We start from the raw sequence: 15,421 nt of genomic DNA, 5'->3' as shown, positions 1-15,421 counted from the left end.
CCAAAAGATCTTTGAAGTCTTTCATTGTTTGTGCACATTTTGTTCAATCTTCTCATGATAAATCTGTTTATAGATGAATTTCAGAGCTGATTTATTGTTTCAATAAGATGGATGGAGCCAGTTTAACAGGGACATTTACTCGAAATACGATTCATTTATACAAAACAAGTCATTTTTTTGTGTAAAAGGAACAGACTGTGAAAATTGCACTATAATTTGATATTTTGCCTAAGAATAACTATTTTTGTGCTGTTTGAACATCATTAGTATATAGTTATACAAGTATTCAGTACAATTGATAGTTTAATGTACAGTCTATTTTATTTCTTTTCAACTTATAATGCAGAATAAATTGATTCACAATGAATCTACTGCAATTATTAGCATTCAATAATTTCAAAATAAAATATAAACAGGAATGACATACATGAAATCTGTGTGCATTGTTCTTGATCCCAGAGCAATTATAAAGTACCAATGCAACAGAAGGAGAAGAATAGACAGAAGCAAATATCAAAGACGCTGGAATTCACAGAAAATGTGAGGAATTCTACACAGGCCGGGAAGCATCTGTAGAGAGAGAGAAACAAATTTTAACACTTCAACACTTCTGGTTTTCACCCTAACAGAAAAGGGCAGGAGCAGAGGGAGAGAGGGAAGGAGGAAGAGAGGGAGAGAAGAGGGAGGGAGGGAGAGAGGGAAGGAGAGAGGAAGGGAGAGAAGGAGAGAAGGAGGGAGAGAGAGAGAAAGAGAGAGAGAGAGGGGGAGGAGGGGGAGAGAGAGAGAGTGGGAAGGAGGGAGAGAGAGAGTAAACAGTTAAGATACAATGACTTCAGTAATGATAGTGTAAGGTGATGAGAACATAAAGAATTAGATTGCCTCATTGATGTGCATTTTACAGTAGCTGTATCACTGAGAACTGCTACTATCTGCAAACTGTGGGAGAAGTGGTCATGACTGACAATTTTCTATTAGAAAAGGAGATACAATTTGTTGTGTTCCAGGATAAAAAGAAGGCATCTAATTAAGAATTAGTTTTCACCTTTTGAAAAATAATTCTCCAGGACTATGTGGCAGATTCTCCTGACCTTGCTTGTCCATGGTTGCGAGACGCAGCGTTGCACGTAACCTACTTGTATGTAGCAAGTTCCTGCCACCTTCCTTAGCAACTAATGCATAACTGAAGAAATAACCTTAGCCAGATCACCTTAATGAAAATGCTGGAAATACTTACCTGGCCAGAGATAAGTCCTGATGCCGGATCACAATCTAAACTGATTCCCGTTCCCATTCAGACATGTTGGTCCATGGCCTCCTCGTGCCACGATGAGGCCACCCTCAGGGTGGAGGAGTAACACTTTATATTCTGTCTGGGTAGGTCCCAATCTGATGGCATGAATATCACTTTCTCCTTCTGGTTAAAAATTCCATCCCCCTCCCCTCTTCTTCTATTCCCCACTCTTCCTTCTTAACTTCTTCTCACCTGCCTATCACCTCCATCTGATGCCCTTCGTCCTTCCTTTTCTCCTATGGTCCACTCTCCTCTCCTATTAGATTCCTTCTTCTCCAGCCCTTTACCTTTCCTACCCACCTGGCTTCACCTATCCCTTCTGGCTAACCTCCTTCCCCTCCCCCCATCTTTTTTTTTATTCTGGTGTCTCTCACTTTTTCCAGACCTGAAGAAGGGTCTTGGCTTGAAATGTTGATTGTTTATTCATTTCAGCAGATGCTGCCTGACTTGTTGAGTTCATCCAGCATTTTTTGAGTGTTGCTTTGCATTTCCAGAATCTGTACAATTTCTCGTGTTTATGTCAACTATCCCTTTGCCTTCACAGATGCCGCTTAAGAAGTTGGAAATTGACTAACACTATCAATCATTTAACCAGATCTATTCTGCTGAATTTTCTCTCATTCCCTGTTTATATTGTCTGACATATTCATTCAGGGTATTTATCAATCTAACACCATTAGCAATAGGTTATATCATCAGACAAAGTAAACCAAACCACTTTTCTTCAATTTTCGAGATTAAAATGACATTGATATTTTCTTTTATTTCAGTTTAATCTCAACTTTAAATGCACACATTTTAACAAAAGTTATAAAAACCTTGTGGAAAGCCTGCAACATTATAAAGCTCAAAGTGCAGCAGTTGGGCTGCTTACCCATAAATTATTGAGATTGCACACACGTATTTGAATGATTCACTGGCCTATAAGAGCTCCAGTATATATAGCCCAGTGGTAAAACAATCACTAGCTTCAGAAAACATGAATAGATTGCTGCATTCTCACAGATTGTCAACAATAGTAGCATGCCTTCTTTTCAATTCGCAAACAAGTATTCTTTGGAAGCTAAATTTTTTCCATCCATCTCAATATTTAACTCCAGAGCTCTGCAGTTTCAGAAATGGTTCTCAGCTGAGTGTGACAAAAAGCTGATGGTGAATTATTTACGCTGATGGTTGCAGAGATTGTAATTAAAATTCTTAAGTCAACGAAGTGACTGAGTTTATCAAGAATTTAATAGAAGCTTCATAGCAAGTCAGTGCAGTAAAATTGATTTGGTTGATTTGATGCAGCACAAACACCTGGTACAGCTTAAAAGCTGCAGTTTGAAAGCCTACTATTCATAGCCATCCAAACAGCTAAATTTCCTGACGAGTCTCACAAAATTGATATGTTGATTCAGTCAATACAGTCCTCTAAAGTGAATGCATGCCCAGATGTGGAAATGATTTTCAAATTCCACCCCATCACCTCTACCACACAAAAAAAAATCCACGTTTCTAGACATCAATACCAGCAAAATAACAAGTGTAGAACACTTCCCTCCATAGGTGGTGCTGAGTTCCTCCAGATTCTTGTGTGTTGTTCCAAGTACAGAAATGTCCCCCATGCTGTGAGAATGCATTAGTCATGAGTAATTTTAATCTTCATATTATTTGGGTTAATCGAACTGAAACTGCAACCATGAGGATAAAATCATAGGCTGCATTTGTGATGGTTTCTCAGAGCAACATGTTATAGAGCCAACCAGAGAACAGATTGTTTTGTATCCAGAGAGATTTAGTAATTCACTTAGCAAGCACTGGAGAAGGTTCAGAGGAGGTTCACGAAAATGATTTCCGTATGAGAAGCAATTGATGGCTCTGTGCCTGCACTCGCTGGAATTTAGAAGAATAAGGGAGGATCTCATTGAAACCTGTTGAATATTGAAAGGCCTAGACAGAGTGGATGCGGAGAGGATGTTTCCTATAGTGAGGGAGTATGGGATCAGAGAGCACAACCCCAGAATAGAGGGACATCCATTTAGAATGGAGATGAAGAGGAATTTCTCTAGCTAGATGGTGGTTAACCTGTGGAATTTGTTGAGTTACAAGGACGTACCAGCAACCCGGGTTTATTTTGCACTACTGTATTGTAAGGAGATTGTATGATCCCATTGCCATGTGCATTTCCTCCAGGTGCTCCAGTTTCCTCCTACAGTCCAAAGATGTACCAGTTGGTAAATTAATCAGTCATTGTAAATTGTCTCGTGATTAGGCTCGGGTTAAATCGAGGATTGCTGGCCAACGCAGCTGGAAGGGCTGGAAGGACCTGTTCGAAAAATAAATAAACCGATAAATAAAAGGATGGGACTGTTTCCTTGGAATAAAGGATACTGAAGGCTGATCTTAAAGTGGTATATAACATCATAATGTGCATGAATTAGGCGAATAGTCACAGATATTCGTCCAGGGTAGGGGAGTCTAAAACCAGATGGTAAGAGGGAAAGATTTAAAGGGAATGTGAGGGGCACACTGAAGGAGTAATAGTTTTGGGTACAATTGCTATGTTTGGTGCATAGGCTGGAGTGGTTTAGAGGGCTGTGGGGCAAACCCAGGCAAGTGGGAATAGGTCAGGTCTGCATGGATGAGTGGGTCAGAAGGGCTGTTTCTATATTGATGTTAAGTTACTTAGATAACTCTATGATTATGACCTCATTGTGAAAGTTCCCTTCGGAAGTCCAATCATAACATCACAACTTGAGAATGAGAATCTTGAGCCTGAAATGACTGTGCTGAAGTTAAATAAGGAGAATTTCAAAGAAATGAAGACAGAGTTGTCCCGAGTGGACTGGTTAGATTCACTGACATGTCATCAAGCAAGCAGTATGCACAAAGAAGATAATTGATGGCACCCAGGAAAAGGAGCATGGGGTGGGTGATGATGGAAATGATGGACCAACCTTAGAGCATAAGTATCAGCTTATACTTATAAACTGAAGGAGAAAATTGTATTAGAGCATAAGCTGATGGAGGAATTTTATAAGGTGAAAAAGATTTGTGATAGGCCTGAATATTGGGATAAATTTAAAATGCAGCAGAAGGAAGTAAAGAAAAATTAAGGAAAATATAAACCGAGGGTAAGGTACTGGGAAATACGAAAATGGTAATGAGCTTCTTTAAGTATCAAAAAGGTGAAAAAAAGTAAGATCCAGGTAATCATAGACTGCTTAGAGAATAAGACATGGGAAATAATAATGAGGAATAAGGGAATAGTAGCAAACTTTTAAGTGACTTGGATGAAATCACTCAAGACATGGTTGTTGAATTATGACACATGCAGTAGGTAAATGGGAGACTAAGAAACAAGGAGGATTTAAGGAGGGTTCAAAGGGATTCGGTTAATTGAATAGCTAAAGACCCGCCAAATGGAAAATAATATGAAATTGTTCATTTTGGCCAAGAAAAAAATTTTTTAAAAATTATATAGTGGGAAATTGAAGAGGTTTGGAATGCAGAGGCTACTAATTGTCCTGATGTATGATTTGCAGATGGCTGTAAGAAGGCATAGCTGTAATCAAGAAAACACACATTAAGTTATCGTTCTTTGATTACAATACCAGAGACTAAATGTTTCAGTTATATACTGTATCTAGACTACAGTATAGAGTACTTTTCTTCTTGCTTAAGGAAGGATGTCAACGTATTGGAAGCAGTACAGAAAGAGTTCACTAGATAAAACCTGGCATGGACAGGATACCTGAAGAGGAACCGCTGGGAAGATAAAGCATGTATTCAGTGGACAAAGGTGAGAGGAGATTTGTTTGAAACAAAATAGACCCTGAGGTGTCTTGACAGGATGGATGATGGATGTGGAGAGAATGATTCCTTTTGTTGAAGATTCTAGAACTGTGGATTACCACTTTAAGGAAAAAGAATTCAGCTACTTAGAGCAGAGATTTTATTTTCAAGTGCTCATGGACGGTTATGAAAACCTTTAAAGTTTTTAAGGAAGAAGCAGATAGATTTTTTGAGAAGGAATGGGGTGGAAAATTACTAAAAATAGATGGAGATGTTGAATTGGGTTTCCAGTTAGAAAGACATGATCTTGAAACCGGAGCAGGATTGCTGGTCTACTGATTCGCTTGATTTGTATATCACATGTCCATCCTCTGTGTATTCATATTCTCTATCTCCCCTTATTGCTCTTTTCACTCTTTTGTATTTAGGATTATTAGATTTAGACTTAATAATCCCTTAGATAATTTACTGGTCCATTGTGTAACTTCACCATTTAATGTTTCTGATTACGCTATTTGTAAATTAATGGTGATGCAGAAACTAAATATCCTAAGGTACTGTATGAGAGCTGCTATTGGACTCATGTTGCTGTGTTCATTGAAATATTTGTCCATGATAATTTCTTTAAGCAATCTGTTTCTCTGTTACCTTTTGAGGTTTGTCTGCTCCCTCTGGTGTTAAATGCTAGTTTCGTGTACTAAAAATTAAAGCAATCTGCAAGTCAATGGGATGATGAGTTAAATTGCCCATTGCCTGTTAATTGCTATTTCACAAACATTTATCAAGAAAAACAAACCACTGAAACTAAATTAATGTGCATTAACTCCTTTACTTGCAGAAACAAATTTTGGACTAAAGCTTGTGCCTGCTTTGTTGCCAGATCACCACATATTAACATTCAACCAGCAACAATAGCAATTGCAATGTTCAGGACCTCAGAACTAGTTCAACAATATTGTCATTATTTAACTTTGCTATCTCCTTTCTTTTGTGTCCATGTACTGAAGATTGAATTTTTAGGTTTTATTTGTGAAGAGTTGAAACGAAATACAGTCCTCCTGGGCTTATGAAAACCTAAATCAAGCAGTGTGATTACTTGAATCGAGTAAAATGTTCCCCCAAAGGATTATTCCCTTGATGCAGAATGGCTGTGCATGACTTTGCCTAACATGGGGAGACTGATGCATAGGCAGCCACCAAAGCCACCACACAGTTCTTGACAGATTGGGGTCAGGATCCAGGGGCATGACATCCAAGGCGACTTCACCGCTGCCCCTTTCACTACTATTGTGATATGTCATCATCTTCCACCAGCTCCGCTGTTGAGGTCTTGGATGGATCACTTTTTGGCTGGATCCTCCCCCTTGACATCACCACTCTGGATGATTCGACCAAGATTTAAACTCCAGATGGTATTGCTGTCAGGCTCTCAGGAACTCACAAGGTTCTCCACCACAACAAGGTTATGATTCTCAGAGAGGATCCAAACTAATGACAGCCCAAATATATAGGTAGGAATTTGGGAAACAAAGAGTGTGGATTTTCTAGTTGCTGAAGGGCAGCAGGTATCTTTTGCTACTGTGGGATCATGGTTCACCATCGTATTTCTGACTTGTGACCTGTTCAGGTTATAAATTGTTCATAAGAATGGAATCCTGCTGTAACCTGGGGGTGACCTGTGCACTGTACTTAGCTGCACCCCAGCAAGGAAATGAACTTAGGTGGTTAGCTGTGGTTCCAGTATTCACCCTGTCAGTACGGCCTTTCACTGAGAGTAAAACTTCGGAAGTATCACCCAATGGCACTTCCACAGAAAGTGGTAAATATAAAAGAAACATTTTCATTTGTAGAGGAATCTAAAACAGAGATTCGTAAATAGAAAAGGGAGTTCCTAATAAATTCAATAATGAATACAGATTGTCCTTCTGAAAATTTGAGTCCACATGCTAGACAAAGGAAAGAGCAGTCCCAACCAAACATGGGAAAATGTGTCCCAGCATAGTGGCCATGGTTTTAATGGGTCCTTATGCATTTACCACTGTCCACTGCACCTTTGTAGAGCTTGTAAAGGAAAACCTTGTGCAATTTATGAACTGAGATTTGTCAGAGAAGAATGCTGGCTATTGAAGGTTAAGTGTTTGTATAAGCCTTTGGTTCCAATGTCAAATGGCTAACTGGGATTTGGAGGAATATATCAGGAGATTTGGGGAAAGATGAGCGGAAGGTATTACCTGTACACCTGAAACCAAGAGGGACCAATATCCATGTGGGCAGGTTTGCTAGAGCTGCGCGGGAGGATTTAAACTAATTTGGCAGGGGTATGGGAACTGGACTGATGGGGCAGTTGGTATACTAGGAGATGCGGTGTGTAGTGAGACTGTGAGAAAGAACAGGCAGATGATAGTGCAAAATTGCAGTCAGTGAGCTGAGTTGAAACGTAACATGGGGGCAAAATGGAAAAGCATGATGAACACAGGTCTGAAGGCGTTATTTGAACGCATGTGATATACAGAATAAGGTAGATGATCTTGTAGCGCAGCTAGAGGTTGACAGATATGGCATTGTAGGCATCATTGAGTCATGACTGAAAGAAGATCCAAGTTGGGAGCTTACTATCCGAGGATACACATTGTATAGAAAAGGCAAACAGGTTGGCAGAAGGGGTAGGGTTGGTAAAAAATGAAATCTAATCCTTAGAAAGAGGTGATACAGGATCAGAAGTTGTAGAAATTTTGTGGGTAGAGTTAAGAAATAGGTAAGGTAAAAAGATCTTGATGGGAATTATAAACAACAGCCAGAATGTGGAATATAAACTTCAACTGGAAATAAAAAAGGCATGTAAAAGCTGCAATGTTACAGTAGTCATGGGGGGATTTCAATAAACAGGTAGATGTGAAAAATCAGTTTGATGCTGGATCCTAGAGAGGAAATTTGTAAAATACCTACAAAATGGCTTTTTAGTGCAGCTTGTATTTGAGCTAAGAAGGGAAAGGCAATTTTGGATTGTGTGTGCCATAATAATAAACCAGATTTGATTAAGGTAAAAGAACCATTAGGAGACAGTGTTCATGGTATGTTAGAATTAACCCTGCAGTTTGAAATGGAGAAGATAAAGCCAGAAGTAGCAACATCACAGTGGAGTATAAGGAATTATAGAGGCATGAGAGAGGAGCTGGCTAAAGTTTTTTGGAAGGGTACAGTAGCAGGAATGATAGCGAAATAGCAATGGTTGGAGATTCTGGGGTAATTCAGAAGATTCATAGTCATAGTCATAGTCATAGTAATACTTCATTGATCCCGGGGGAAATTGGTTTTCGTTACAGTTGCACCATAAATAATAAATAGTAATAGAACCATAATAGTTAAATAGTAATATGTAAATTATGCCAGTAAATTATGAAATAAGTCCAGGACCAGCCTATTGGCTCAGGGTGTCCAACCCTCCAAGGGAGGAGTTGTAAGGTTTGATGGCCACAGGCAGGAATGACTTCCTATGATGCTCTGTGCTGCATCTCGGTGGAATGAGTCTCTGGCTGAATGTACTCCTGTGCCCACCCAGTACATTATGTAGTGGATGGGAAACATTGACCAAGATGACATGCAACTTAGACAGCATCCTCCTTTCTGACACCACCGTGAGAGAGTCCAGTTCCATCCCCACAACATCACTGGCCTTACGGATGAGTTTGTTGATTCTGTTGGTTTGTATTACCCTCAGCCTGCTGCCCCAGCACACAACAGCAAACATGATAGCACTGGCCACCACAGACTCGTAGAACATCCTCAGCATCGTCCGGTAGATGTTAAAAGACCTCAGTCTCCTCAGGAAATAGAGACGGCTCTGTCCCTTCTTGTAGACAGCCTTAGTGTTCTTTGACCATTCCAGTTCATTGTCAATTAGTATCCCCAGGTACTTGTAATCCTCCACCATGTCCACACTGACCCCCTGGATGGAAACAGGGGTCACCGGTACCTTAGCTCTCCTCAGGTCTACTACCAGCTCCTTAGTCCTTTTCTCATTAAGCTGCAGATAATTCTGCTCACACCATGTGACAAAGTTTCCTACCGTAGCCCTGTACTCATCCTCATCTCCCTTGCTGATGCATCCAACTATGGAAGAGTCATCCAAAAACTTCTGAAGATGACAAGACTCAGGATAGATAGATCCCAAAGATGAAGTATTCTAAAGGGAGGATGAGGGAACTGTGGCTGACAAGGAAAGTCAAAGACAGCATAAAAAGAAAGAGGGGGCATATAACAAAAATTAGTGGGTAGTTCGAGGACAGGGAAATTTTCAAACCTAACAGAAGGCAACTAAAAAAAAACCTAAAGAGAGAAAAATTAAATATGAACTTAAGCTATCCAATAATATAAAAGGGTTGGCACGTCGCCAAGTGGTTAAGGCACTGGTCTAGCCACCTGAAGGTCGTGATTTTGAGCCCCAGCCGAGGCAACGTGTTGTGTCCTTGAGCAAGGCACTTAATCACACACTGCTCTGCAACGACGCTGGTACCAAGCTGTATGGGTCCTAATGCCCTTCCCTTGGACAACATTGGTGTCATGGAGAGGGGAGACTTGCAGCATGGGCAACTGCTGGTCTTCCATACAACCCTGCCCAGGCCTGCGCCCTGGAGTGTGAAGACTTTCCAGCGCAGATCCATGGTCTCGCAAGACTAATGGATGCCTTTTAGGTTTTAGTTTAATATAAAAGAGGATACCAGAAGTTTTTTCAGGTATATAAAGGGTAAAAGAGTGTTGATAGTAGATATCAGACTGCTGGAAAGTGACACTGGAGAAGTAGTAGTAATGGGGTCAAAGAAATAGCAGAAGAAAATGACACCGCTGAACAATGCGACCAAGGGCGACATTGGTTGAAAAAGTTGCGTCTTTATACTTTGGAGTGTAGAAGGTTGAGGGGAGACTTGATAGAGGTATTTAAAATTATGAGGGGAATAGATAAAGTTGATGTGGATAGGCTTTTTCCATTGAGAGTGGGGGAGATTCAAACAAGAGGACATGAGTTGAGAGTTAAAGGGCAAAAGTTTAGGGGTAACATGAGGGGGAACTTCTTTACTCAGAGAGTGGTAGCTGTGTGGAACGAGCTTCCAGCAGAAGTGGTTGAGGCAGGTTCGATGTCGTCGTTTAAAGTTAAATTGGATAGCTACAGGTGTCCTCTGCTTTTCCAATGTTTGCTTTACGAAACCTCGCTTTTACGAAAGACCGACATTAGTTACCTGTTTTCGCTAACAGAAGGTGTTTTCACTGTTACGAAAAAAAGCAGTGCACGATAAAAGGCAGCACGCACCCCGAGCAGCCAAGCTCCCTCCCATGGAACTGCATTCTAGCCGGCATTACTTAAACACGTGCCTGTGAGCAGCCGTTAGCAAGATGAGTTCTAAGGTATCGGAAAAACCTGAAAAAGCTCATAAGGATGTTACACTTCGCGTAAAACTAGACATAATTAAGCATTTCGTTCGTGGTGAACGAAGTAAGGGCAAAGTGAGTTTGGCCCGTGGAAGTTGACAAAGATGATGTTGAAGAGGTTTTGGCATCCCATGACCAAGAACTGATAGATGAAGAGATGATGCAATTGGAAGAGGAAAGGATAACAATCGAAACCGAATGCAGTAGCGAACGGACCGAAATTGAAGTCGTCCAGGAACTGAACGTGAAACAACTGCGTGAGATTTTCACTTCAATGATTGCAGAAAAGTACGACATTAATCTTGAAAGGTACATCGGTTTAGGGTATATTTGCAAGATGGTTTGAGAGCTTACAAAGAACTGTATGATAAAAAAATGAGCGAAGCCAAGCAGTCAAGCATACTGTCATTTTTCAAGCCTTCTACATCAGCCACAGCAGACGACAAACGACGAACCTCGACCTTCGACATCGAGGCAGGCAGAAATAGAAGAAGATGACCTGCCTGCCCTGATGGAAACAGATGACGATTACACCACAGCGTCCCACCACTCCAACCCCCGGGTCACAGACTGATACATTGCTGTGGAGAATGCAGCCGTAGCTGGGACGCACCCAGCACATCTTTAAGAAAGAAAGCCAAAATAAACAAACTAATTAATTAGGTGCTGCCTGGTATGTAATTGTTGGCCCAGATCAGAGGCGATTGCCGATTGCGTCGCCTCTGATCTGGGCCGACATTTACGTGTCGGGCGGCACCTAATCAATTAGCTTGGTTACTTTGGCTTTTTTGTTAAAGATGTACTGGGTGCGTCCCAGCCACCGCTGTACCCCTGCATGCTTGGCGGATCAGTATCGGACAGTGGGCTGGAGGTTGGGGACCACTGCACCACCCCAACCTCCGATGACTCAGCCCAACACACCATCATCAGTGTGCTCGGCGCTGTCTTACATTATTTCTACTTTATATAGACGGTGTATTTTTATGCGTTATTTGGTATGATTTGGCAGCTTCATAGCTTAAAGGTTACTGGAGAAAGTGTTTTTGCTGAGAGCACTTGTGCCATGTTTCTGCCGAGAACGCTTGCACCGTGTTTCTGCTGAGAGCGCTCGTGTGAGATTTTCGCTACGGAGAACAGTGTGGCAAAGATTGTAGAAAAGTATTTCTACTTTATATAGGCTGTGTATTCATCATATCATTCCTGCTTTTACTATATGTTACTGTTATTTTAGGTTTTATGTGTTATTTGGCATGATTTGGTAGGTTATTTTTTGGGTCTGCGAACACTTACAGATTTTTCCCATATGGCAGTTGCTTCTTCAATTTACGACATTCCAGCTTACGAACTGTTTCATAGGAACGCTCCACCTTCGGATGGCGGGGGAGTCCTGTATATGGACAGAAAAGGAATGGAGGGTTATGGGCTGAGTGCAGATCGGTGGGACTAGGTGAGAGTAAGCGGTTGGCACGGACTAGAAGGGCCAGATGGCCTGTTCCCATGCTGTTATTGTTATACGGTTATTCTCCAGAGGTTCTAGAAACTGCTTCTTTCACTTCTTTTACATCTTCTTTATCTTTCAAATGTGGTTCTGCTACTGTTGGAGCTTGTGATCTACATTTTGGTGGTGTATTTTCAGGCAGATTGAGCAATCAGGCATTTTGCTGTTTTCGAGGGTGTTCCATTAGGTTTGTGGCTTCAAGGCCTAGAAGCCTGGAGACTGGGGGGAAAGCTCAATATTAACCCCACTTCTTGTCAATCTTGCCAATTAAAGCACTGAAAAGATCAAAATTATCGAGGTGGGTGTGGAGGGCGAGTAAGTGTTCAATACCATCTACCAGACTCTCGCTCTTTGCTGCTGGAGGAAGGTGTTTGCATGTGACAGTCTCTCTCTCCCTCTCACTTACTGCTCCTGGAGGAAGGTCCCTGCATTCTGCTGGTCTCCCTCTCCCTCGATGCTGTCAGGGGATTTGGGTCTTGGGCAAGGTTTAATCAACGTAGTTTGTAGATTGGACTCTGTACTTAGCGTTATGATGTGTTGCAGGTTTCGGTTTGTTTCTTTTTTTGTTGCTATTTTGGGCAATATTGAATCAGGGTGACCTACAGATAATGAACACTGAGCTGAACTGAATATACCTGGACTCTTTCAATTTTGTGTTTTATATCCTGTGTTTATACTCGATATTTTTTGGTGTTATTTGCATGATTTGTTTTCTTTTGTGAATGGGGGGTGGTTTTGGTGTTTTTCTTTGAATGGGTTCCGTGGTTTTCATTGTTATGTGGCTTTCTGTGGGGAAGATAAATCTCAAAGTATCTTATGAGAGTCTTCACTGCGCAAGACACTAGCAGTAACTAGAAATTCAAGAGTGACGGGGCAGATGTGAGTGTAGTTGCTACTACAAAGGAGAAGATGATTGGGAAGCAGAAAGGGCTGAAGGTGGATAAGTCACCTGGACCTGATAGAATACCACCCCCCCCCCAACACACACACATCTAAAAGAGATAGCAGAAGAGATTGCGGAGGCATTAGTAATGATCTTTAGTGAATTCCTAGATCGCTAGATTCCGGAATGGTTCTGGAGGACAGGAAAATTGCAAATGTCACTCCTCTCTTCAAGAAGGCAGAAAGGCAGAAGAAAGGAAATAATAGGGCCGATAGTCTGACCTCAGGAGCTGGGAAGATGTTGGAGTCAACTGTTAAGGATGTGGTTTTGGGGTACCTGGAGACACGGTGACAAAATTGGCTGAAGTCAGCCTGGTTTCCTTAAGGGGAAATGATGCCTGACAAATCTGTTGGAATTCTCTTTGAAAATAACAGATAGGATACACAAAGAAGAAGCAGTGGAAGTTTACTTGGATTGTCAGAGGGCTTTTGACAAGGTGCCACACATAAGGCTGTTTAACAATGTAAGATCCCGAGGTGTAACAGAAAAGACAGTAGCATAGATAGATAGAAGATTGGCTGAGTAGCACGTGAAAAGAAGTGTGAGAAAAGGGGAGCTTTTCAGGTTGGCTGCCAGTGACTAGTAATGTTCCACAAGGGTCAGATTGGGATCACTTCCTTTCACATTCTATGTCAATGATTTGGATGATAGGATTGTTGGCTTTGTGGCCATGTTTGCAGACAACGAAGATACAAAGGTGGAGGGACAGGTAGTGTTGAGGAAGCAGGGTGTCTTGTGAAGGATTTAGACAGACTAAGAGAGTGGGCAAAGAAATTACAGATGGAATATAGTGTCGAGTAATGTATGGTCATGCACTTTGGTAGAATGAATAAAGGGTGTAGACCTTTTTCTAAATGGAGGGAAAGTTCAAAAATGAGAGGTGTAAAGGGATTCTGGAGTCTTTCTGCAGGATTCCCCAAAGATTAATTTGCAGGTTGACGTGGTGTTAAGCAAGGCAATATTAGCATTCATTTTGAAAGGGCTAGAAAACAAACACAAGGTTGTAATCCTGAGGCATTGGTTAGACTGCACTTAAGAGTATTGTGAACAGTTTTGTCAAAGATGTGCTAACATTGGAGGAAGTTCAGCAGAGGTTCACAAGAACTGTTAATGCATGAAGAGTGTTTGGTGGCTCTGGGCCTGTACTCAATGGAGTTTAGAAGAATGGATGAAACCTATCCAATACTGAAAGACCTAGATAGAGTAGATTTGTAGAAGATGTTTCCTATAATGCTTATAGATTAGACTATGAGGACACGTAGTCCTCTTTTATTGTCATCTAGTAATGCATGCATTAAGAAATGATACAATATTCCTCCGGTGTGATATCACAAAAACACAGGACAGACCAAGACTGAAAAACTAACAAAACCACATAATTATAACATATAATTACAACAGTGCAACAATACCATAATCCCTTACTCACTCTTCCTTCAGTTAGTCCTGACGAAGGGTCTCGGCCTGAAACGTCGACTGCACCTCTTCCTACAGATGCTGCTTGGCCTGCTGCGTTCACCAGCAACTTTGATGTGTGTTGCTTGAATTTCCAGCATCTGCAGAATTCCTGTTGTTTGCGTTTAAATTCACTACTGCGAAGCCTCTTCCGGTGATGCCTATACTGAAGAAGTTTAGATCCTCTCTTCGATGGGAGTTCAGTGAAACCATCTCTCACTGCTCCCCATCTGTAATTTCTTCGGCTCTTCAACTTTTCGACCACACTTTAACTCAGACTCGCTATCACAGCTATATATCCTTTCTTGGAACGTGCCTCCGTCGCCAACTTACTCCAGTTGGCTTTAGGATTCGTTTCCAAGCCTCTCAATTTGGACCTTCTGAGGATCCCAGGTACTCACATTTTATTGACTCTGCCTCTCGCCACTTCTCCCGTCAAGCTCTGAAGGCGACTCTCTCCGCCATGAGGAGGTACTTGGTGTCCCTATCCCAGACCCTTCCACACCTTCGGGACACTTTCTTCGCCGTCTGTAATGGTCCTACCCGTTATTTCATCCTCCGTCGGATTCACGCCTGCAATCGCCGTTTTTTTGACTTTGTCATGTTAGGCAAAGATCGCAAGATCCTACATCTATGGACTCCAGAGCCTGCCGGCCCCGACGCTAGCAGGCATGAACTTCAAATTGCGGCCCCTGGCATTGATCTCGGCGGCTCCAACACCTCAGGGCATATTCAAAACCGGGACTCCAGCAACGACCATGGACACATTCAAAATGATTGCGCAACCACCAACTGCGACTCCAGCCTTGAACTCCAGTCCGGGTCTTTATGTGCTGCTGTTGTGGCTCCCGTCTCCCATTCCCCCAACACCACTCCGCAGCCCCTTCCGACCTATGTTCGTGACACTTCTCACGCTCTTAAACCTTTCAATGATTTTAAGTTCCCTGGCCCCCACCGCTTTATTTTCACCATGGATGTCCAGTCCTTATATACTTCCATCCCCCATCAGGAAGGTCTCAAAGCTCTACGCTTC

This window comes from Mobula hypostoma, chromosome 17, assembly GCF_963921235.1.
Source record: "Mobula hypostoma chromosome 17, sMobHyp1.1, whole genome shotgun sequence".
In the NCBI taxonomy this organism is placed as follows: domain Eukaryota; kingdom Metazoa; phylum Chordata; class Chondrichthyes; order Myliobatiformes; family Myliobatidae; genus Mobula; species Mobula hypostoma.
Note: the sequence above shows the minus strand (reverse complement) of the source record.